At 47.9% G+C, this 21,922-nt stretch overlaps 1 pseudogene across 1 annotated transcript; it reads left to right on the top strand.

Moving 5' to 3' along the window:
* Positions 1-16,978: 16,978 nt before the first annotated feature.
* Positions 16,979-19,006, top strand: LOC100591521 (annotated as a pseudogene). Its single transcript, XR_004028035.1, has one exon. The product of XR_004028035.1 is annotated as a developmental pluripotency-associated protein 4 pseudogene (transcript).
* The last annotated feature ends 2,916 nt before the right edge of the window (positions 19,007-21,922 follow it).

The following is a 21,922-nucleotide window of genomic DNA, read 5'->3' on the forward strand; positions in this document are numbered from 1 at the left end:
CCTTTATCTGTCCTCTTGGTTACAGCTGTTGTGCTAAGAGGAGGGGAAAGCATGTCTTGTGATCCACTCGCCAGCCCTGTGATGAGGGTCTTATATCCACGTGTTAGAGATGAGGAAGCTGAGGCTCAGAGATGTCAAGTCACAGACCCAGGGTCACTCAGCAAGAAAACAGCAGAGCTGAGTTTCACAGCCCTGAGCATGCTGGCCTGTCCATGCCGCCGCAGGGGCCTCATGGAATTCGTGGCGTCCATGCCCCTAAGGAACTAGTTTGAGTCTGAGGAAGAGGTTTGCTGGGTGCACATTTCATTAGAGGGTGGAAACATGAAGATTATTTTTATTTTGCTATTTTATGTTCAATCTAAAACAGATGGAAACTCTAATTAATTCCCACACCTTGCCTTGCCAGCCCCAGGCAGTGGTCACCTCACGGAGGAACAAGAACCTAAGACCACATGGAATACTATGCAGCCATAAAAAAGAATGAGTTCATGTCCTTTGCAGGGAAATGGATGAAGCTGGAAGCCATCATTCTCAGCAAAGTAACACAGGAACAGAAAACCAAACACCACATGTTCTCACTCATAAGTGGGAGTTGAACAATGAGAACACATGGACACAGGGAGGGGAACATCACACACCAGGGCCTGTCGGGGTGGCGGGCAAGAGGAGGGAGAGCATTAGGACAAATACCTAACGCATACGGGGCTTAAAACCTAGATAAGTTGATCAGTGCAGCAAACCAGCATGGCACACGTATACCTAGGTAACAAACCTGCACGTTCTGCACATGTATCCCAGAACTTAAAGTAAAATTTAAAAAAAAGAACTGGGGACTTGCACCTCCGTCCCTCCTGCCTGTCGCCTGGCAGACCCCATCGCTGAAGGCAGCAGTTGGATTTGTCTTGTTTAGCCGCTGCCTTTCTCCTCCTTCTGAAGGATGAGCTGAGAGTTTGGACTTCCACTGAGGCCTGCCTGCCGTCTGGCCGCCTTCCTGGGAACGCACGCCCTGTGGAACCAGCTGCGTTTCTTTCGCCGTTCTCCAGCGCTGCCCAGACCAGAGGCGCAGGGAGAGGAGAGGTCAGCGGATCCCCGACCACTCCTCACGCTGTCCCTGCTCTCCAGCCTCTGCCTCTGCAGGAGCCCGCGGGAGCTGCCCCGGGCCCCCTGTCCCCACCTGTGGCTCCCGTCCTGGTCCGCCTCCTGGGGCTGTGCCTGCTCCCCACACAGTGCTGCCAATGCTGGAGGGCGACACTCCTCTATCTGCTGTCCCTGCAGGTCTCCACTGTTCGCCTGTAGCAGTGGCTTAACAAAATTATCTGTTCTTTTTAATTAAACTTTGACACATCCTAAAGAATGCACCAAGACCCAGTTGCCTACAGTTCTGGGCTCTGCATTTCCCCGCATGGTTTGGCTCTGACCCTAGAACATGTTTTTTTAATTAGTATCATTATTAATGGTCATATTAATTTCCAGAATGGTCAATTTTCTGCCAAGCTTAAAATTTAATAATAGCCTTTGGAGCAGAGGTTCGAATTCTTTCTCTGCGTCCTCTGGGACCGCTGACACGGACGCCCCATGCCCGTGGAGTTCCCTCTCCCACTCTCTTTCCTCCCGGGACCGCACCCGGGGCCTGTGGGCAGATTTACAAACTGAGGGAAAGGAATGTTACTGCTGACCCAGAAGAATTCTGTTCTGACACAAAGGAAAATAACTGAAATGGCAGAAAATCTTTCGACAGTAAGAGACTCGGCCCGGGGACCCTGGCGTCCAGCACAGAGCTGCTTTGTGGCTTTTACATGGATGGGATTTCGTCCTCCAGCTGTCAGCCAAGGATGGCGCACCGAGGCCCAGGAGTCCGCGCGGTTTTGTCCAGCCAGCGAGGTATCCCTTGCACTGCGTCCTGGCAGGAGAACCCTCTTCCTGCAAGGAGCACACTGCGAGTCATTTGAGTGGGGCCGACTCACTTCCCCCATCACAGCCTTCTACCGGAGAACCACACGCTCCATTTCCCAGCCCCCGTTGTGAGTTCAGGGGTGGGCACAGGCCGTGCCCCCTGAAATTCAGCACACAACCCCGAGAACAGAAGAGACCTCTCTTTCTCTAGAAAGGTACATGGCACGACCACAACTGCAGACGTAAACAGAACAAAACCCATCCGGCCGGGAGAAGCCTCCTAGAGAGGAGTGAGAGGCAGAGTAAGGATTACCTGAGCCCTCGCATGCAGGTTGCCAGATGAGATACTGGGTGCCCATTTAAAGTGGAATTTTAGATAGAGAATGAAGAGGGGGCATATTTGAACTAGAAAAAAAATCATTCTTTATGTGAAATTCAAATTTAATTGGGTGCCCTGTTTCTTTTTGTTTTTTTGTTAAGTCTGGCCATCTTGACCTGGATTCATCCGTGCCTGAAGCCAGAGACACCCTGGGCGTCCCAGGAAGGAGCAGGCTTCCCTGCACTCCCAGCTGAAGGACGGTCCCTCCTGGGTCTTCTCTCCACAAACAAGCAAGCGAAGAGAAAACGGCCCCAGGGCTCCATGAGCGCCAGCCCGAAGCAGCAGCGATGGCAGGGCATTGCTGCGTTGGTTTTCTCATACTTGAAGAAGCATTAACTTCTCCAGAAGCCTTTGCAGAGAAGTCAAAGTATTTTCTTAAAAAGAAGAGGAGACAGGAAGACGGTCTTTAAAGTGAAACTCCTCATCACCCTATGAAAAGAATGAAGCCTAATTTTCCTGTCCACTGCTACCTGCTAGGTTACCTGCTGCATTGTAACTCCTTGTAATCCCCAGAAGGCAAAGGATATTAAAATCGATTTTTAAAAATTGTATTTGCAAATCACTTTCTTCTCTCAAGTGTTTTGTCAGCTCTGTGGTCCCTGAGCAAACACACAGACAGCCCACATGGTGATCGCAAGTGTGCACTTTGAGGGCCGGGCATTTAAGTCAAATATTGATTCTGCCATGTATTTACATGAATGTCACTTTGAGCACCTCATTGCCCTCTGCCAGCCTCAGTTTCCTCATCTGTACAATAGAGACAATAACATTACCATTATCAGTTTGTGTAGCTCTGGGATTTTGTGCCTGGCCTGTGACAAGTCACTACATAGTATTCATTGTTAAATGGCAGCTGCGCACACCTGCCACCACTTGGGAAGTTCTTGTCATGCTCAATATGACCTGAAGACTGGGGTGGAGTTGGGCGGCTGGGAGAGAACCGGACCCAATTGCTTTCTGAAGAGCTGACCCCTCTGCTGACAGGGCACACCAGCCCACAAGCCGCCCCTCGCTCAGCCTCACAGCAGCGCAGGACGTCTGGGTCATCTGCAAATTTGATTTTGTTTGTGGCACAATTTCTATTAGTTGGAAATTTCAAACGTTGTCATTCTTTTATATTCTTTATCAGTATCCTATTAAAAAACCAAAGCATTGACCCACCCATTTCACAGAGAATGGAGACAAAGAGTGAGTGTCTAGTGCACAAACCACTTCTTGGAGTATAAATAGGGCGGGATCCCAGCTCTTCCACATTCTCATTCAGGCATTTAAGATAAAAACTCAGCCTTCCACTGCCTGAGTTCAGAGGGGAACGTGTCGCCCCACACACCCTGGGAACCAACCAGGGCCACAGACTTCAGGTCACCTGGAACACGCGGCTCCACAGACGCCGCCAGGGTCCTGCTTCTGCACCTCCCTCTGCTCTGTGCACCTCCCTTGGTTTGGTTCTCGAGACAGGCATCTGCAAGCACAGGCACGGGCTCCCCAGACTTGGGATCCCCAGACTCCGTCTCCCCAGGGCAGAGGGTCTGCCTTTCCCTGAACCTCCCAGAGGACTGACCCAGGGGAGGGCTCCGATTGCCCCTCCTGGATCACACACTCAGCTGCGGCCGGCTCTGGGACCCAGAGGAGGTGGCAGGGGTGACCCGCTGGTGCCTGGGTCGGCCTTGCTCTCAGGAAGTGCTGGTAGGAGGAAGCCCCACCCTAGCTGCTTGAGGAAGCTTCCTCTGGGGAAGAAAGTTGCCATCCCTGGTCTTGGAGGACAGGAGGTGGAGATGGGGCCTGGATAAAGGACGGCCACTGCCCGAGCAGACCAGGGCAGGTATCGAGGGACATCTGTCCCTGGGCACCCGCAAGAAAGTTTTTATTATGCAAGTTATACATGGAGTCATTTCCTTGTCAAAAGAAAACCTCACTTTACAGATGACTGACAACGCTGGTTCGCCCCCCACCCCGCCTCCACGGCTCCCCCAGCGCTGCAGCTGGTCTGGCTTGCTGTGTCTTCACTACCCCTCTCCACACTCACACTCAGAAACCAACAGGATTAGAAAATAAACAGCACCGTGCTGGGGCTCAGTGCTATGTGTTTTCAATTGATTCAGACTAAACACATTGCTCTGAAAATTACTTTATTTAATAAAAAATATGCTGGGGTTGTCCCTTGTCATAAAAACTTAGCTTGTTTCCAAGTTTTCACTGTTCAAAAAAATACACAGCAATTAATATCCCTGCATATAATTCACAGTATGCATAGGGCAATCTTTTTGTCTATGACAGATATCGACAATAATTTCTGGCTTATATAGTATATTGTTAAATAAATTGACTTTGTAATTTCAACTCAGCACAGAGAAAGCTCCAGGCCTTGACGGCTTTTTCAATGAATTCTACCAAACATTTAAAAAAGAAACAACACTAAATTTACAACAAAACTCTTCCAAGAACGGATAAAGAGAGAAAACTTCTGTTGTTGTTGTTGTTGTTGTTGTTGAGATAGAGTTGTGCTGCTGTTGCCCAGGCTGGAGTGCAATGGCATGATCTCGGCTTACTGAAACCTCCACCTCCCGAGTTCAAGCAATTCTCCTGCCTCAGCCTCCCAAGTAGCTGAAATTACAGGCGCTCACCACACCCAGCTAATTTTTTTGTATTTTTAGTAGAGACGGGGTTTCACCATGTTGGCCAGGTTGGTCTCGAACTCCTGACCTCAGGTGATCTGCCCACCTCCCAAAGTGCCAGGATTACAGGCATGAGCCACCATGCCCAGCCAAGAAAACTTAATGTGTGTTTATAAGGCCAGCACAACCATTACACTAAACATCTGGTGAGAATATTACAAAAAGAAAAATTACAGGTCAATCCCTCTTTAAAACATAGACACCAAAAAAGAACCTGAATGTAACAGCATAGAAAAAGAAAATACATGGCAACCAAATTAGATGTACACCAGGAAGGCAAGGCTGGGTTAACATTTCAAAATCAATGAATAGAATTCAAACTATTAGTAGAATAAAGGAAAAAGCCATAGCATCATCTCAAATGTGCAATAAAAGGAATGTAATAAAATCTAGCAAACATTTATAATTTTAAAATTCTTGGCAAATTAGAAATAAAAGGGAATGTCCATAATCTGATAAAAGGTATCTACAAAGGAAAAGCGCAATCTTCACCCAATATCATAGATCATACGAAATATTGAAAACTTTCCCTCTGAGCCTGGCAGTGAGGGAGATGCCTCTTTTGACACTTCTGTTCAACACTGTCCTGGAGGTCCTTGCCAGTTCTATTAAAAAAAAAAAAAAAAAAAAAAAAGGCAACCATAAGGATTAGAAAGTAAGGAAAAAAAACCCTCTAGTTTTGGCAGATGACATAATTGCATATTCAGGAAATATGAAAGGAATAAATCAAATAAAATGTGCAAGAACTCTACATAGAGAACTTCCACATGTTACTGAGATAAAGAGATCCAAGTAAATTCCGTGGTATTGGTGGACTGGAGCAATGGAACAGGAGAGTCCTGAACAAGACTCTCCTTGCGATGCTTGGTTTATGATAAAAGTGATTCCGCACAGCCATGAAGAAAGAAGTATTTCTGTTATCTGTTGCTGCATAACAAAGCATCCTAAAACTTAGTGGCTTAAAACAATAAGGTTTTAGCTTTATTTTCTGAGAGTTGGCTCCCCTGCACTAGGCTGCAATCCTAGGGACTAACCGTGCTGGAAAGTTCAAGATGGCGCACTCACATACAGGAAGCTGGATACTGGCTGGGAACTCAGTGCCTCAGTTATCCCCATGAGACTTGAGTTTCTCACAGTTTGCTTTTAAGAGGGAAGATTCCAAGCCTCGGGTAGCAGAAACTGCAGATATCCCAAGCCCTAGCTGTGAAATCACCTAGCATCAGTTATGCACCATCCTGCTAGTCAAAGGAAGTCACAGATTTGTGTTCTTTTCTGCTTTTATATGACAGTCCAATAAAAGTTATTTTTAAATTTTTAAACATCAAAAATTTTAGGAGGTCAAATTTATCAATCTTTTATTTCTTTGTCTTTTGGGATCTTAAGAAGACCCATTCCCACCTCTGAAAACTGAAACATATTTTCATGTGTAAGTTTTAGAATTTTTGATATAACATTCAGTTATCTGAAAATTATTTTTGTCAATACCATGAGTTGGGATCTCTTCTTCCCAAACACATAAATGATTGTCCTGATAGCACTTATTAAATAACCCATAATTCCCCTTACTAATCTGAACTAGTCTGGACTGTTGACTTTAAACAATGAAAATGATTTTTTGAACCTGCATCACACTGATTCCAATCACTTCTCACTGTGTTTGGATATCTGATAGGGCCAATTTTTCACCTCAGTTGTTTTTCTCGACTATTTTGGCAACTTAAGTGTGCCTTGTCTTTGGTTTTACCAACCTTCAGCAACAGCACAATAGGAAAATATTTCATCATATGGTTTTACCTTTAATGTATATATACTTTGCATAGAGAGTATGACTCCTGCAAAGTGTTTTCTGGTTTGTGATCTTGTTTGATTTTCTGCAAACAGGGCATCACCACAGTCCTCAGCTTCACAGGTGGGAAAACAGAGAGAGAGGCTGCATGAATTGCCTGTGGTCCTACAAAGGAGACTTGGGACTTTGGGCCATTTGGTGGGTTCATGCTCATGGCAGAGCTGCCCTTCCCCACCCTCTGTCATGTGCTGGTCAGTGTAGCTCAGCTCTGCTTCAGATTGAAATGCTCACCAGCATCAAATTTTCTCTACCTTGGTAAATTGTACTTTGCTCTGTGTTCAGCTGGTCTCCAGGTAGGAGTGGCCTGATAGAGAATTAGGGCCCTAAGACAACATTCTCATTCCATGCCACTGCTGCTCAGGAACTGTACAAGTCTGCAAGATAACATGGAAATCCAGCCCCTGGGTCACGATGCCAAGAGCCCTCTGAGGTGCTGTTTGACATTGCTCTTCCAACCCATTTGAAAGGACCTGGCCCGTACTGACACTGTAGGTTCCTGAGCCAGCGCGGAAGGTTGCTCAGCATTAAAAATCTGTTGGTCTCGATAGGAAATACAAAGAGAAAATGGAGGGTGATTGGCAGAGCAAATTGGATCTTCACTTGCCAATTCTCATCTCATTTGCAAATATATTAGTGGAAAGCCCAAAGCAGCCCTGAGCCGGTTTCATGAATCCAGCACTCCTGCCTGACAATTAGAGGCCCTCATCTGAAAATACTAACAAAGGAGTCCAGGCTTCTCAGCTGTTCACTCAGCTAGAATTTACCTTGAGTTCAAGAGAAGAAAATAAATCCTGCTTTGGAAAGGACAATTTGAGAGAATGATACCTTTCCAATTGTAACAAGACAGTGTTATTGACCCGGTTTTTTATATTATTATTATCAAACATAATTTAAGGCTGACCAAGAGTTCAGCTGAGGACAGGTCCTTGCTAGGGTGGCTAAGTTTTTGTGTTTAATCTCTTAATTTCTAGAACATATAGTAGGATTGACTATAAATCAACACTGAAAATGTTGAAATACAGTTGGGATGTGATGCTACGACCTAGATATTCTGAAATCTCTGCATCATTCCCAGCTGTGGCACCAGCAAGCCAGACCCCAAGGACCACCGGAATACTGGGGAAGGGACAGTGGCAGGAGGCAGAGGAGGATGTGGGAGGGAGATAAGGAGACAGAAATAGGTCCTCTTTCTTCCCTTTTTTGTCTCTTTATTGCTGTCCTTTTTAAAGAAGAAAAGAAATGGAAAACACTCACAAAGTGTTTCTCATAAATCAGGTGGTAAAGTTCATTCCCTTATCCATAGCTCTGAGGCTCCCAAGAGATGGCAGGAGCTAACAGAGCTGATGTCTCTCAGGACAGAATTAAACCAGATGCAGAAGGCCAATACAGGAGCGTTGTCCCCAATCCCAAGCTGTCCCTGCCATGAGGGCTCCCCAACTTAGTTGTCCTTCCTCTGACACCCACCCCCACTGCATTGGTACCTGAAGATGAAGCTCGTCAAAGAAGGTCTGGAAAAACAGGCCTCTTGGTGTTTTCCACCCCACACTCCAGGGTGGCTCTGGGGCCTTTCTCTGGTTTTATTCTTCATCTGAAACTGAAGGGCCATAACCATAGACTCTGGACGCGCAATGCATGGAAACCTCATGGTGATGGTGCCTTAACCAGCTTTGAACATGAACTCGATGTAATACCTTTTATTCAGCTATTAAAAATGATAACTGAGATAGATGAGAACTTCCCCCAACTTGATAAAGAATATCTACACAAACCCTGCAGCTAACATCACACTTACTGGTGAGAAACTCAAAACTTTTCCCACTAAGACCAGGAACGAGGCACGGTGTCGCCTCTCCAGACTCCTTTGCAATATCATACTAAAAGTCCCAGCTAGTGCAATAAACAAGCAAATAAAATATAAGGTATATAGATGGGAAGAAAGAAATAAAGTTGTCTTTGCTTCCAGATGATGTAATTGTCCATGTAGAAAATCTGAGAGAAATGACCACAGAAAAAACATCTGAAACTAATAAGCGATTACATTAATAGCAAGGTGGCAGACTGCAAGGTAATATGCAAAAGTCAATCATTTTCCTACATAACAGCAATGAACAAGTGGGATTTGAAATTAAAAACATAATGCTATTGATATTAGAGCACTTGAAAAAAAAAGAAATACCTTAAGAATAAATCTAACAAAATATGCAAAAGATCTATATGAGGAAAACCGCAAAACTCTGATGAAAGGAACCAAAGAAAAACTAAATAAGAAGGAAAATATTTCATGTCCCTGGATAGAAAGACTCAATATGGTCAAGCTATCAAGATTCTTCCCAAATTAATCTGTAGATTTAATGCAACCCCAATCAAAATCCCAGCAAGTTATTTTGGGGATATTGACGAACTGATTCTAAAGGTTATAAAAAGGGGCAAAAGACCCAGACTAGCCAACACAATATTGAAGGAGAAGAACAGACTTGGAGGATGGACACTACCCGACTTCAAGACTTACTCTAAAGCTACATCTTACTGTAAAAACACTTTGGTATTGGCAATATATATATATATATATTATATAGAGAGAGAAATAGATCAATGGAACAGAATAGAGTCCGAAAATATATCCACACAAATATAGCCAACTGGTCTTTGACGAAAGAACAAAGGCAATAAAATGAATCAAAGCTAATCTTTTCAATAAACAATGCTGGAACAACTGAACGTCCTATCAATGAATGAATCTAAACACAGATCTCACACCATTCACAAACATTAACTCAAAGTGGATCATAGACATAACTGTAAAATGCAAAAAACTACAAAACTCCTAGAAGGTAACATAGAAGAAAACCTAGATGACCTTGGGTTTGGCAATGACTTTTAGATACATCAAATCCATGATTTATGAAAGAAATACTTGATAAACTGGATGTGATTCAAAAACTTCTGGTCTGCAAAAGACACTGTGAAGAAAATGAAAAGATAAGCCACAGGCTAAAAAAAAAATAGCAGAGACATATTTAATAAAGGACTGTTATCCAAAATATACAAAAACTTTTAAAACTCAACAATAAGAAAATAAACACCTCGATTAAAAAATGGGCCAAAGACCTTAACAAGTACCTCACTAGAGGAGATATACAGATGGCTAATAAGCAAATGAGGAGATGTTCAACCTCACATGTCATCAGGGAAATGCAAATCTCAACAGCAACACACTTTACACACGTTCTAAAGCAGCCCAAATCCAAAACGCTGACAACACAAGGATGTAGAGCGAAAGGAACCCCTTCACTGCAGTCTCACAAGTTTCTTACAAAATGAAACATACTGTTCCCATGCAGTTCAGCAGTCCCACTCCTTCGTATTTACCCAAAGAAGCTGAAAACTGATGTCCACACAAAAACCTGTGCAGGGATGTTTACACTGGCTTTGTACATAATCGCCTAAAATTAGAAACAACCAAGACGTCCTTCGATGGGTGAATAAACTGGAATACATGCAGACCATAAAATACTTTTCAGCACTAAAAACAAATGAGCTATCAGTTCATGAAGAGACATGAAGGAAACTTACATGCATATTCCTAAGGGAAATAAGCCAATCCCAAAAGACTACAAACTGCGTGATTCCAACTGTGACATTCTGGAAAATGCAAAACTATGAAGACAGTCAAAAGTGGTTTCCAGGGCTTTCAGGGGAAGGAATGAATCGGCAAAGCACAGACGATTTTTAGGGTGGTGAAAATACCCTGTATAATACTAAAAAGATAGATACCTGCCATTATCTACTCATCCAAACCCATAGAATGTACAAACACCAAGAATGAGCCCTAATGTAAACTAGGGACTTGGGTGAGAATGACGTGTCAATGGAGGCTCATTGACTGTAACAAACGTAACCCTCTGGTTGGGAATGTGGGTAGCCGGGGAGGCTGTGCCTGTGTGAGGGCAGGAGGTGGATGGGAATTATTTGCACCTTCTGCTCAATTTTGCTGTGAACCTAAAACCTTTCCTTAAAAAAAAAAAAAAATTCTTGGCCGGGCGCGGGGGCTCACGCCTGTAATCCCAGCATTTTGGGAGGCTGAGGAGGGTGGATGACCTGAGGTCAGGCGTTCGAGACCAGCCTGGCCAACATGGTGAAACCTCATCTCTACTAAAAATACAAAAATTAGCCAGGTGTGGTGGCACGTGCCTGTAATTCCAGCTACCCAGGAGGCTGAGACAGGACAATTGCTTGAACCTGGGAAGTAGAGGTTGCAGTGAGCCGAGATCGTGCCACTGCACTCCAACCTGTGTGACAGAGCAAGACTCCATGTCAAAAAAAAAAAAAAAAAAAATAGTCTTTTAAAAAATCTGTTATTTGTTGAAGGCCTATTTTGTGCAGGCCACCAGGAGAGAACTGTGCATGCAGCATCTCAATTAATACACACTTAGTCTGACAGTATTAATACCCTGTGTGTTTTGCGGATTGGGGAATTGAGGTTGAGGGACCTTAGATTCGGTGTCTAAAGTGTGCCTGTTCATCATTCCTTTTGCGGAGCCCCTACAATGCTATGCGGAGCCTTCACTACACAGGTTTGTGGCTCCACTTCCTCCACTGTGGATATCGCAAGCAAGACCCAAGTAAGACTCGTTTGGAGAGAGTTTCCTCTTCTTTCTGGTGTGAAGAGCGTGGGGCCCTGCAAGGCTGTGCCCTGGGTGGTGGTCTCTCCCGAACGCGGAGCAAGGCTGCTGAGAGCAAAGTCAGTGCAGAGGCAATAAGATGGCGAGAGACAGACCCTGTGATCTCCTTGTCTGAGCCCACATGTTATAGGGATCAGACATGAGCAGGGCAGGAGAGGGCTCTCCCCCACCTGCCAGGAATGTCAGGCGACCGTAGGGTGATGGTTCACCGTTACCGGCCGGGCGCGGTGGCTCACGCCTGCAATCCCAGCACTTTGGGAGGCCGAGGCGGGCACATCACGAGGTCAGGAGATCGAGACCATCCTGGCTAACACGGTGAAACCCCGTCTCTACTAAAAATACAAAAAATTAGCCGGGCGTTGTGGCGGGCGCCTGTAGTCCCAGCTACTCAGGAGGCTGAGGCAGGAGAATGGCGTGAACCCGGGAGGCAGAGCTTGCGGTGAGCCGAGATCGCGCCACTGCACTCCAGCCTGGGCGACAGAGCAAGACTCCGTCTCAAAAAAAAAAAAAAAAAAAAAAAAAAAAAAGATAAATGGCAACTGAAGCTAGGGAGAGACAATTTCCTGAAGGTCTGCAGCTGTCACACTAAAGTGTCAATTGAATGCAGGCACCGGGAAGAAGCAACTTCCCAAACAGATAAAAAGGGCTTCCAATAAAATCGCAGGTAGTGGGCAAGTGAGCCTGGGTGTGCGCGAAGAGACAACATGGCAGAGCCTGACCTTCCCGGGACACTCACCGGAAAAGCGAAGAAGGCCTCAGATGGGCATGCGTCCCACTTCCTGGTCCACTGCGCACGCTCACTTCCCGAGTGTGAGGAGGGTTCTGCGCAGGCGGGCAGCCCACCCTCAGGGAAGAGTCACGGGAAAGGGCGCAGAACGCCGGAGGTGGACCAGCGTATAAAGTCCTAGGGATCGGCCGGGCGCGGTGGCTCACGCTTGTAATCCCAGCACTTTGGGAGGCCGAGGCGGGCGGATCACGAGGTCAGGAGATCGAGACCACGGTGAAACCCCGTCTCTACTAAAAATACAAAAAAATTAGCCGGGCGTGATGGCGGGCGCTTGTAGTCCCAGCTACTCGGAGAGGCTGAGGCAGGAGAATGGCGTGAAGCCGGGAGGGGGAGCTTGCAGTGAACCGAGATTGCGCCACTGCACTCCAGCCTGGGCGACAGAGCAAGACTCCCTCTCAAAAAAAAAAATAATAATAAAATTAAAAAAATAAAGTCCTAGGGATCAAGGTTAAACACTGCCCTTGACCTTCACGGTACCCACTTGGATCTCTTCCAAATATACTTTCTTTCCTGCTCTAAGGCTTTGTAATAAACTTCCACTCCTGCTCTGAAACTTGCCTCGGTCTTTTTCTGCCTTATGCCCCTCCTTCAAATTATTTCTTCTAAGGAGGCAAGAATTGAGGTTGCTGCGGACCCGTGCGGATTCGCTGCCAGTAACGTGAACACCTTCCACCCCTAACACACGGACACGATGTGCCTGCAACCACAATTCTCCTCCTGGCATTCAGTTGCACGAGCCACTAAAGTCTTCCCTTCTTGAGCTAGTTGGAGTTGGCTGCTGTGCCTTGTGCCCATGCTGACTAACACTGCTCCTTGTGCAGCAGCCAGAAGCAGAGCTGGCACCTGCACCAAGCCCAGCACTCTGTGCCCAATATTGCCACCTCTCCCAGGGGGCACTTGGTTATTTGACCCCCTCCTCACCCCACGGGCTCTGTTACCCAGTGAACTATATTTAATCAATGGATAATTTGCATTCACAGCTTTTCTCCATCAGCTTTTCTAAACTAATTCAATGAGTCCTCTAGCCGCACAGGCTCAGCTCACGGAACACACCAGCGGACTCGCTGCAGCCAGATGAAGCCGGCCATGGCGGCCTGGATGCTGCAGCTCTGCGGGCAGCTCTGGGGCTGCCGTGTCAGCAGGTGGACTCCCCCAACCTCCCCCTCTGTGGCTTGCTGTCCCCCTGACCTCACTGGCCCACTGTCCCCACTGTATCCGTTTCCTCCAAGAGCACCCGCCTCTTCCCGTGCCTCACTCTGGGAGTGGGTCCAGGGCTAACTTCTATCCCTGCTTCCTGCTTCCTTCCTGCCTGGTCTCCTCTCGCCCCTCTTGAACTTCCTTCTAAGTGCTGCTGAGTCTCAAGTCAGTAACACTTGGCCCCATCCCTGCAAGAAGCTTCACCCTCACACGCACACTTGCTACCCAACCATCCTGTCAAGCAGTCCATGATGCTGCAAACTCCACCAGGTCAAAACTGAACCCGTCATCATCCATGACCCCAAGTACGTCCCGCCTGTGCCAGGTGTGTTGTCCTGAACCGTTTTGTTGCTAGAAGCAGAGGACACCCGTAACTCACCTTACCATCCAACCCGATCAGTGGTCAAGTTTTATCATTTCTGCATCTTAACAATTTACATGCATTAACTTGTCTTTATTCCCATAGCCACTGTAGGGAACAGTCTCTACCACTTCTCACCTGAGCTCCTGTCTCTCCATCTCTCTCCTGAGTTCCTGTCTCTCCACCTCTCGCCTGAGTTCCTGTCTCTCCACACCCTCACCTGAGTTTCCTGTGTCACCTGTTCTAACAGCCCTCTCTTAAGAGGTCAGCTGGTTAGGGAGCTCCAGTGTGAAAACCGTCCATAGGCATTGGTGGTTCAAGGGACATTTTCCTTGGCAGAAACTTCAGTTTTACGGAGAACTGAGCTGGAAATGTATGTGTAAGCACAAGAGACCTCCCACCCAGAGCCTTTGACCCAAATCCAGCACCAGTGTTGGATCCTCTTGCTGTAAAATAGGACATTTTTTCAAAAGGAATATGAAGTAAGTATTGATTCACAAAGTGCCCTGAAGTCCTTGGACACTCCTGTCCCTGAATTCCCTCAGTGGATTCCCCACCCCGTCTCTCAGAGTTTGGACAAGTGTGGGTTTTCTGACCAAACATTTTATTCTAAACAATGGCCTAAATTCATCCCCAAGAGGCTGGCATTCAGCCTTCTGTTTTCAATCTTTTTGAACTCAACTGTGTACTTGGACTGAGATTTTACATTGTGCAACTTCCTGACAGTAACGTGCCATTACCCTGGGGGGTAAAGGGCTATTTAAGTCCAGACTCAGCCATTCCCATCAGCCACAACAGAGCCAGACCTCTCCGTGCCCCGGGAGGGTGCCCTGAACTCAAAATGCCCCTTGGCGATTGGGTTTAATGACAGCATTTTCAAAGGCACTCCCCAGTCCACCGTGGAATGTGAAGGCTGCCTCCTCTCCTGCCTCCACTCTGCAGCACAGCTACAGCTCTGGGTCCCACATGACTGCACAGAGTTGATGCCAAAGGCGTGACCAGGGTGCCCAAGAACTCACTGTGGTCTGGGTGGAGCCCCAGCACTCAGGGTGCAGCTGCGTAAAGATTGCAGGCACCTCTCCTGGGGCCTGAGCTTGTAAGTGTCCTTTAGATGTTAGGACGGGACACCTGACTCCTCAGCAGTGCACAAGGGGCCACTGCAGGAATAAAACTCAGAAAATCTCCCTGCTCAGACTCAGCAACAGCCAAGCCCCCTTCAGTGTGATGCTGTGGGTGCTGATCTACAAATCCTCACCCAGACACCTGCCACCCCTGGACCCCACAGAACGGGCAGGACCAAGATCCTCCCGGTTTGGGGCGAGGAAGTGACATCCTGGTCCCAGGACATCTCCAGGGTCCTCTGTCAGATACACACCCTCACCAAACTAGCAAATAGTATGTGTCCCCATTTCGCAGATGAGCAAAGTGGAGCCCAGAGAGCTTCCATGACTTTCCCAGGGCTGCAACAGAGCGAGGAGGGTCAAAAGGAGGATGGAATGAGCGTGGCCCCCAGCCCGTCCTTGGCCACCCCTTCCTTCCTCTGTCTCCAGTTCCAAAGAGGTCATCGCAAAGCACTTTGAAAACCCCAGGACTTCCCCCACCGACCTCCCCCGCTGACCTCCGCCACTGACCTCTGCTGCTGACCTCCCCCTCTGACCTCCCCCGCTGACCTCCGCCACTGATCTCTGCCACTGACCTCCACTGCTGACCTCTCCCACTGACCTCTGCTGCTGACCTCTGCCGCTGCCCTCTGCCACTGACCTCTGCCACTGACCTCTGCTGCTGACCCACCCCGCTGACCTCCCCCACTGACCTCTGCCACTGATCTCCCCCACTGACCTCTGCTGCTGACCTCTGCCACTGACCTCAGCTGCTGACCTCCCCTGCTGACATCCCCTGCTGACCTCCACCACTGACCTCTGCCACTGACCTCCCCCACTGACCTCTGCTGCTGACCTCTGCCACTGACCTCCCCCGCTGACCTCTGCTGCTGATTTCTGCCACTGACCTCTGCCGCTGACCTCCCCCACTGACCACCCCCACTGACCTCTGCCACTGATCTCTCCCACTGACCTCTGCTGCTGACCTCTGCCGCTGATCTCAGCTGCTGACCTCCCCCGCTGACCTCTGCCGCTGACCTCTGCCACTGACCTCCCCCGCTGACCTCTGCTCCCTCTATTTGTCCAGCTCCAGCCGCTCAAGAGACCCTGCGACCCTGAGACCACCCCCTCTCCATCAGCCCCATGGACAAAGCGAGCTTCTTCCCCAGCTAGAGAGGCCTGCACCCCCACCTGGCTTTATGTCTGCTTTCTTATGTGTTTTTGTTTGCTTTTCTCTCCTCAGTCTTTCTCCTGGATATTACTCATATTCCTTAACTCCATTTCTAGTCCCTAAGACACTCTGGAAACACATTATCCTTGCCTGAAAGATTCCACTCATAATAAAGTGCCTTGCACTGAATGTGCTGTTAGAATCACAGGAAAACAGGTGTCACTGGAAGCTGCCCTGCCGGCCGGAGTCCTGGAATACAGCAACACCCAGAATGGGCCAGAGAACAGAAGCCGGTGGCTGTCATGTGTGCCGGTCACCACTTACCCTTGGGCATCGGCGTCTCACAGCAGTGGAAGATGCATGCTTGAAAGTGAACGAACAGTCTTTCTTTCAGCCTTCTACTCATTACCCCCTTCAGTAAGGTCTGTGATTTGAAGATCTGTTTCATATTTCACACAGCTGCTTGGTGGGTTTTGTAGAATGACCTGAATCTTAACCTTTTCCAGCCAAAGAACAGGCATTTCTAGAAGAGCTTATTGATGACAAAAAGGAAGAAAAAAAAAAAAACCTTCACCAGGATATTCCTCCCAAGGAAAATGACCTTTTAAAGCTTTTGCAATGCCTAAAAAGTACAAATGTGTGGATATCACTTACATGTCCAACAAAAGATGACAGCAAAGTGGACTTGTCAGGGGGACGCCATGGTCTCCAGGTGAAGCCACTTCTTATTCAGCAAAAGAGAGGAAATGGAGGGTGATAGCTGCCAGCACCCACAGTTCTCCAGATGCGGCCTGGGGCAGGTGTACACTCCCTTGCAGCTTCACACTGAGCGAGGCAAACACTGCTATGCAGCTCTTCTGAGATTAAACCACGAAGAAAGGGAGAAGGCAAAAGGCAAGGAATGGACCTCCACAGAGAAGTCGAGGGAAGAGGATCAGCAGGCTTCTAACCAACTAAATACAATTGCTTTGCCAGGAACATCAGCAAAGGAAACCAAAGAAAAAATGTCTGTCAAAGGCGAGAAAGTGCTCTGCCCTAAGGAGAAGGCAGAGCACACCGATAACCCCAGACCTCAGAAGAAGATACCAATCCCTTCATTACCCTCTAAACTGCCACCTGTTAATCTGATTCACCAGGACATTCTGCGGGCCTGGTGCCAACAATTGAAGCTGAGCTCCAAAGGCCAGAAATTGGATGCATGTAAGTGCCTGTGTGCCTACCCAAATCAAAAGGATTTTCCTAGCACAGCAAAAGAGGCCAAAATCCGGAAATCATTGCAAAAAAAATTAAAGGTGGACAAAGGGGAACATCCCTGCAAGGTGTCAGACACACCCTCCTGAAGCGGCTCTTCCCCTGCGGGGGGGCTGCCTGCCCTGGAGGATTCCACTGCTCTCCTCGAGGGAATTAATACAGTTGTGGTGACAACTTCTGCCCCAGAGGCTTTGCTGGCCTCCTGGGTGAGGATTTCGGCCAGGGCGAGGACGCCAGAAACAGTGGAATCTCCAGAAGAGGCCTCTGGTGTCAGGTGGTGTGTGGTCCATGGGAAGAGTCTCCCTGCAGACACAGATGGTTGGGTTCACCTGCAGTTTCATGCTGGTCAAGCCTGGGTTCCAGAAAAGCAAGAAGGGAGAATGAGTGCACTCTTCTTGCTTCCTGCCTCCAATTTTCCACCCCCGCACCTTGAAGACAATATGTTGTGCCCCAAATGTGTTCACAGGAACAAGGTCTTAATAAAAAGCCTCCAATGGGAATAGAATATCAGGAAAAAGGCCACATCTATGGTAATTAATGGCAGAAAAGCTGGAGAGTTGGATTCTGTGGTGCTGCTGACAGGTGAACTCTGGTCCTCTGCACACCTGTTTATGGGTCATGCAGACTGGTGGGGTGGCAGATGTTAGCCTAAGACCCCTAACAGTGCCTGTTGCTTTGTGAGTGGAGATAGGGACTCTTACATTTAAAAACAGAAAAACATTTCACAAATTACCATAAATTGTAGTTAATATGTAGAAAAACTCATTCATACTACTTTTCTAAAATAGACATGACTTCAGCAGCAGCTCTTTTTTGTTGTTTTTGAGACAGTGTCTCACTCTGTTGCCCAGGCTGGAGTGCAGTAGTGCAATCTCAGTTCAGTGCAATCTCCGCCTCCTGGGTTCAAATTATTCTCCTGCCTCAGCCTCCTGAGTAGCTGGGATTACAGGCACCCGCCACCACACCCAGCTAATTTTTTGTATTTTTAGTAGAGATGGGGTTTCACCATGTTGGCCAGGCTGGTCTCAAACTCCTGGACTCAAGTGATCCACCCTCTTCAGCCTCCCAAAATGCTGGGATTATGGGCATGAGCCCCTGCACCCGACCTTCAACAGCTCCTTTAAGTGAGTTCTTCAGCTGAGCGTTGTGAAGGACTTGGGTAAAACAGCAGTTGGCTCTTGTGCTCAATTTTCTCTTCCTCTGAACACTGACTACTTTAGGAGCTGCTTCATTCCAATTGCAATTTCATAAAACGTGAAGTATTTTAAGGCAAAGAAAGGCCGTTAATTCTCTCCCTCCCCCAAACACATGATTTTTAATATTCAAACCATTATTTTTCAAAGTTCTCTTAAAAACCTGAGATTTCTATGGCTTGACTCCAGGATCAAAACACAAGGGACTTTGTCTGTATTATTTCACTTATAATTGTTTTGTATATTTCTGGTGTTTAGAATGTTTAAGGTTGCTTCCCATTCGTAAATACATAATATATTGAACTTAAAATGTGTTTATTAACCAATTCTCCATAAATAAACATAAGATGTGTATGTAAAATAATTCATCTGTTGTATTTAGGGAACCATATTCATTGCACGCAAATTTTATTGTTAGTGTTCTTAATTCAAAAGGAGGGGTAAACCAAAACGTGTGATTTTTCTTCTGTATGACTCATTCGTTTGTTCTTTATTAGTTGGTGGTCTGGGTTGGATCATTTGTTTTTAAAACTACTTACAAGTATGATTGACATACAAAAAGCTGTACATATTTAATGTATCCTATCCTATTGTGTAATTAATTTTTAATTTTTTGTGTACTTCCTAAATTTATAGTCCTGCAAGTCTGGGAACAGATCTGGTTTTCACTTATCCTGATTTAATGACAGTTTCCAACATTGTTTTGTTATTACAAGTAGTGGATCTTTTTTTTTTTTTTTTGCCCCTTTAATGGAGATACTAAAAATAATGCACTGGAAGGAGTGGCAGAATTGGAAAATTTGTAACCATCATAATATAGGCGTAATAGGTTTGGGGAAGAATCCTCAAAAATGTCAAAGCAAGGGAGGAAAGTTTGCTGAGACCAAGATGTTCTTCTCTCCCGCCCCCCATTGGTTGTTGGTGGTCAGAATTGTTCAGTGTAATAAATCTTTTTTAGTAGAGATGGGGTTTCACCATGTTGGCCAGGCTGGTCTCAAACTCCTGGACTCAAGTGATCCACCCTCTTCAGCCTCCCAAAATGCTGGGATTATGGGCATGAGCCCCTGCACCCGACCTTCAACAGCTCCTTTAAGTGAGTTCTTCAGCTTTTTTATACACTTATAAAAAAGAAAAACAACAACAACACTAAGAATCTGAGAAACCAGATGACTGCCAGGGCAAACTCAGCTCCTCCTCGCATGAGATCAGGGTGGAACCCAGACTGACTCCACAGCCCGCGCCTTGCTTCCCTCTCACGGCATCTTCTACAGTCCTCTGGAATCCCTCTCCTGAAGCTGAGCCAGAAATCTCCCTTGAGTGGAAGTGGAGCTGGTCCCAGGTGTGCCAAGCACCAAGCGAGGTGGCTGGAAATAAGAATTAGGCCACGGTCTCCCGGGAAGCAGGTGGGGACGCTGCTCCTTCCTGACTGCCACGTGCACCCCGACTCCAGGGAATGGACACTGCCGACCGTGCTCCGAGGGTGCCCCACTCCTGGTCTGGTGCCAGCGCCTGCCTGGGCCTTGCCCTCCGCCTCTTGGGCTGGAATCTGACGCTGCGGCCCAGCCCAGCGCACCCAGTTCTGCTGCCCGCATGGCCAGAGGACTAGCGGCCTTTGTGTGATGTGGCTGCTTCGTGACCCCCATTCAGAGAGGCTGACGGAGTGCGAGGGGCATGGCCCACGGGCCCACCGTGGGGTTGCAGGGCCAGGGCGCCGCCTGGCCTGGGCTGAGTGAAGATGAGCTGCTGGGACAGTGGGGACTGCAGCAGAGACCCAGGGTGGCCCTGAGCATGGCCACTGCACCCTCTCCCAAGCCCGGCCACTGGAGGGGACAGCGGTGGAGACCCTTCCATCCTGCAGCATTCCCGACACTGCACCTGCTGCAACCGGCACACGCCGCACGCCAGGCACGCTGCACGCTAGGCGACTGGGACCGAGCCCGCTCAGACGGAGCTTCCTTCCCAAGCTTCAGCCTGGGACTGCTAACGCTAAAGTTGAGCTTTCATCATCAGCCCCAGTGCGGAGCCCCGGCGGGCTGCAGAGTCTGTCCAGCGCCCCTAGTCAAGCAGGTACCCGGTCCAGGATGAGAGCCACCCTGCGTCTCCACGCAGCCCCACGTCCCCAAGTGTCAGGGCCTTATGTGGGCTGCGTCCTCCCTCTCCCAGTGCACCCCACCAGGCTCCCCCAGTAGTCCATCCTCCACAGGTTGTGCTGTGGGCTGGCCCCAAAACAAACGCTGCGGTGGGAGGAGCTGAAAGTCACCCGGGCTCCATCTCGCCTCCTCGTCTCTCACCCTCCACTCCACGCTCCTGGAGCTCTGGGCCCTCCTGGCCCTGCCTGCCACCCCCTTCATTTGCCAGGCTGGCTTGTTTTCATTTTTCCCGCGTCCATGTGTCTATCATTCTCTCCGGGGGCTGCATGAACTGCCCCTTCTTTTGGGCTCTAGAACATTTGTCGTCAGTGTAGGCTTGTGTGCTCATCTTCCCTATGGGACTAGACATTCCTACAGAATAAGGACCAGGCAGGGTTCATCTGTGTATCCAGAACCCAGACCCGTGCTGAGAAGGAGATAAACATCCCATAAATATTTACCGAGCAAGCGAAAGAGAACGCCGCCTCTGATTGGCTAGCAGACACACCTTATCTTCTTCCAACGGGTGAGGATCAAGACCGGGAGAGGTTTCCCAGGAACAGGTCCTCGGCGATGCTTCTCATTATCAGCCTCTTCCTCCCCGGCATGACAGCCCTTTTGGTCCAGTGGGCCATCCTCTTCTCTTACCTCACCAGCATGGAAGATTTGTTGAGATGTATGCACTCTAGTTTCTACTGTTAAAAAAAGAGTTGCTTATGTTTCTAGATAGAAAAGTATAATTGTTGGATAGATTTTTCAAAATGCATTTTCCTGCTCAAGGGAATCACCAACCCGGAGGCTGCATTGTCGCCTGACAAGGGCCCACGTGTGCCCAGCACGGGGCTGCCTCTCGCATTTGGCAGCCGGGTCCTGCTGGCGCCTCTGCCCAGGGCTTTCCCACCCAACGCTTGTGCTGTGAAGGCTCTCAGAGCCCACCGGCCCATTCCTTCCAGGGCACCCTGAAGAGCACTCCCGCCCAGCATGTGCTAGCACCATGGGGTGGCACACAAAGGGAAGAAATCAGTGTCTCATTCCTTAAGAGGTGCTTTAAAGTGTGTGAAAAGCATGCACTTGTGAGAGGAATCGCAAACAAAGCAACACAACGGGGCCTCTGCCTCCTCTTGCCAGAGAAACGTGTGCATGCACACGCAAACACAATTTTACAGATGCTGCACACAAATTTTCATCAGCACAGATTTAGCTTAATAAATTATAGTGTCTTCCTATGACGGAACATCATGCATTGAATCGTGTGGAG

Source organism: Nomascus leucogenys, chromosome 3 (genome assembly GCF_006542625.1).
Source record: "Nomascus leucogenys isolate Asia chromosome 3, Asia_NLE_v1, whole genome shotgun sequence".
In the NCBI taxonomy this organism is placed as follows: domain Eukaryota; kingdom Metazoa; phylum Chordata; class Mammalia; order Primates; family Hylobatidae; genus Nomascus; species Nomascus leucogenys.